At 41.6% G+C, this 3,471-nt stretch overlaps 1 protein-coding gene across 9 annotated transcripts in view; it reads right to left on the bottom strand.

Moving 5' to 3' along the window:
- The window catches only part of LOC310904863 (uncharacterized protein), a 499,219-nt gene that overhangs the window by 105,907 nt on the left and 389,841 nt on the right, over window positions 1-3,471 (bottom strand). Inside the window, exon 3 of one of the 9 annotated variants that reach the window (XR_014588649.1) lies at window positions 439-525. The exons of the other annotated variants lie outside the window; for them this stretch is intronic. The gene's annotated coding sequence lies outside the window, so the exon portion shown is untranslated. Of the gene's footprint in view, window positions 1-438; window positions 526-3,471 lie in introns of those variants that run through there. 9 annotated transcript variants of the gene reach the window in all.

Raw genomic sequence — 3,471 nt, 5'->3', positions numbered from 1 at the left:
CGTAACAATAAAGGGGCATTTCTCTGTTCCAGGGCGTGTTTGGTGGTTCTGATGCTCTGCACTGCCATACCCACGTTGCTTTGATTTCCAGGTTCCTGGGAACACATGCCCAACAAAAAATGCAATTACATGTCCAGACTTCTGTTCTTGTATCACTAAGTAAAATGTGCACAGAATAAACAGTCTGAAAAAAATGCATTGAAACTGCAAAAATTGACCTTTCCTGAAGTTTGCTCAAAGCCACGCTCAAAGCCAGCACCAACCTCCGCCCATCCCACGTCCTGCTCAGCCTGCTGAGGGCACAGTTCAGTGGCTGCTGACTGGGGGTCCACGTGGATGAACAGGAGGGAGATCCAAACCATTCAGTTCCTCCAGCAGCGCAGCAAGTTACAGAAGTGCTGGAAGTACTTCAGAGGCTGCTCCAACTTGGCCAGAGTTGATGCGGCCCCTTCCTTGCAGGCTGGCTGCTGACACGGGGCAGTTGCTGAGGCACAGACAGCAAAGCTCCCAACAGGCCTGAATGCTCTGGCCACGGAAACAGGCAGGGGAAAAGGTGGAATTATGACAAGTCATGCTCTTCCTTTAGCAAAACACAGCTTTTCACAGGGATCAGCATGGCCTCACAATGGGAAGTACAGCTCAATGTGTATTTTTCTGAGCGCCAGAGTTACCGCACTGTAAAACCTTAAGTTTGGCATATTTCCAACCCAAACCAAAGACTGACATACTTTGGTTCACCCAAACCAATAAATGAACTCTGCTTCAATCAAAATTTGGCTGAAAGTTGTTTTTCATTTTTATTTTTTTATTTTTTTAAACACAGGTACCACACCACTCCAGGTGTCAGTCCCTAATTGCAAGTGGCCTAATCACTTCAAATCACTCTATGGGCCTGAGCTGCCAAAGAAAACCCTTTCTGAGCAACACTCTCATCTTTCAGCACAAGTAGCATGTATTTGCAACATCCCAGGGTTCCTAAAGTCCACAATACTGTAAAAATCCAAAAATGTTTGCAAAGCTTACAGGCAAAGAAAAAACAGTTTTCAAAATGGAATGCATGACCCCAAATGAATTCAATGCCATTTAAAGAAAGAAAAGAAATCAAACCTATACTTCTATTTTTCAACTGCAATAAAAAGAACTAAGACTGTTACAAGACTTGCACTTAACCTCCAGAGTTACACAAATCTCATTGCATGTCTGCTCACCTACAGGAGAGCACAAGTTCAGAACTGTCACCATCATCTGCTTTCCTCCTGTCAAATTGATGCAAGCCTCTTTCTCCTGCCTTTCAAGTGCCATCATCTGAGTGCATTGAATCAATTTCAACTAGTAAACTGCATTATGTGTTCAGAACCAGCCATACTCTGGTTTTGTTTTCTGCATTCTTCTAAACCCACACACCGTATTTAAGCAATAAGCTACAACAGGCAGTGGTAAATGAGTGATTACTGCACTCCTCAGGTGTTGTTATGCAGTATGAAGCTGGAGGCCAAGGTACTCTACCAATCCTGTAGAAATGTACAGTGGGATGTCTTCTACTGAAACAGAATTCATAATCATAAACATAGGAAGCAAGAGAAATTTGATACAAGTATAATGTCACTGTTGGCTAGTCTGAAATACTATATAGAAATAACCCCAAAATTCAAAATGACACAATTATGAGATTTGGATCATCACACAAAATTTGTCAGAACTTGAACCACTTTATTAATATACGGTGATGCAGTCACCCATTACCCCCATTGACAGAAAGATCACCAAACCATTCTGTGAAGGAGAAACAGGTCACAGGTGAGGGAAAAAAAAAAAAAAAAATAAAAGAGACCATCCTCTAGAATAAGACATTGACCACCAGGATATGTTAGACTCCTTCCTCCTTTAGACTTCTCCTCTACTCATCACAGTTCTCTATCAACAATAGACATACAAAACCATCAGTTTTCAGCCAGGATCCAGTCTGGCTTGTCGTCACCGGTGACAGCGCTGCTGCTTTCAGAGAACCCCGGCCTCTTAGCACACAATTCAGGCCTCTTGGCAGGAAGCTGCTTGCAACAGCTTTAATGGTCTTCTGCATCACATGAAGTAGACTAAACAAAACAGTTCTTCCCATTTGTCTTCAAATTCTAAAGATGGCCCCCTTGTGCAACTTATATTATTAATTCAATGGAAGTCAAATTAATAAATGTTTTACAGTGTTAGCTAAGACTAGCCGAACCAGGATGACAGTTAAAGCATCCTACATACATATGAATAACTCACTAATCTGAGTACCTTCTAATCAATTATTTCTAATCAAAGAGAATTCAGTGAAAGAATGACTAATTTTCTCAGTTGATTGAACAACAACAAAGTGGACTTCACCCCAGTAAACAATTTTCAAAGTTGAGGCACATTTTATCATTTTTATTTCTTTTAATGGTCTTCTGATGGAAGATAAAAATTCTGTATCTCTTCTTATACTAAGCTACCAATCTGTTTCCCAGCTTAGCTTTAGCTCCTGCCAATAAGTAAAGGTTGAACAGATGTTAATTTTCCTAAGTCCAAATTAGAACAGACAGTAATACAAGCACCTTGTCCTCATTCCCCTTCTCCCCCAAGATTACTAATAAAGAGTCAATTTTTTGGCTACTGATTGTACCACGTGCTCTAATTACTTATTTAAATGATGGCAAACACATTAAACAATTAAACAGTATTTCAATCAGTGCTCTTTGAAGAGGGAAAGACAAGCATTGGAGACATTTATTAATCACTAAATTATTCTTAAAATTAGCATGACTTTTGAGAATTTTCATTTTGCAAAAACATCATCCTGGGTTAAAATAAAAGCTCAGAACAGCTTTCAGAGCAGAGAGCTCTGAACAGGTCAGTTTGCATCGCCTACAGCCCAGGGGACTTCTAAGGGGAATGCTAATGTGAGAAGCTTTGCCTATAATGAACCAACAAAACCACCGATCTGCCTGTCCCATGGGCTTACATGTAAGTACACATTCAAGCATCCAAAATAAACTGTTATATTTCTGTTTGAAAGGTTGTAGTGAAATACATGAGTGTCACACCGCTTGCCTACATCAAACATATGGATGTCACAGGATGAAAGGCTCAGCCCAAACAGCCACAATAACACAGCTCAGCTTCACAGGTGGGTGTTTGCAGGACCTCGCCAGGGGGACCTCCATCATGTGCGCATACCGACTGCTTGGGTCTGCTCCTTCTGCAAGTTGCCCTCCACAGAGGACACATAGATGTGTTATCATGTGCTAATAACTGTGCTGACAACCCATGAATTATTCCTGAAACTGTACTCATTAGAACACCAGCAAATGAAAATACCCTCCTTTTGCTTGGTGCCCTGCAGAGTCCTACCCTTACTGTCACTGCGGCTCCCCAAGTCACTGGGAGAAAGTCAGCTCCCAGTGAGCACAGGGCAAGGCTAGTGTGGGCGAGTTTCTGCCATGCACGTTC

The sequence above is a fragment of the Anser anser genome (assembly GCF_964211835.1).
Source record: "Anser anser genome assembly, chromosome: 10".
NCBI lineage: Eukaryota > Metazoa > Chordata > Aves > Anseriformes > Anatidae > Anser > Anser anser.
The sequence above is the reverse complement of the archived record's forward strand: the minus strand, read 5'-3'. Positions and strand labels throughout refer to the sequence as shown.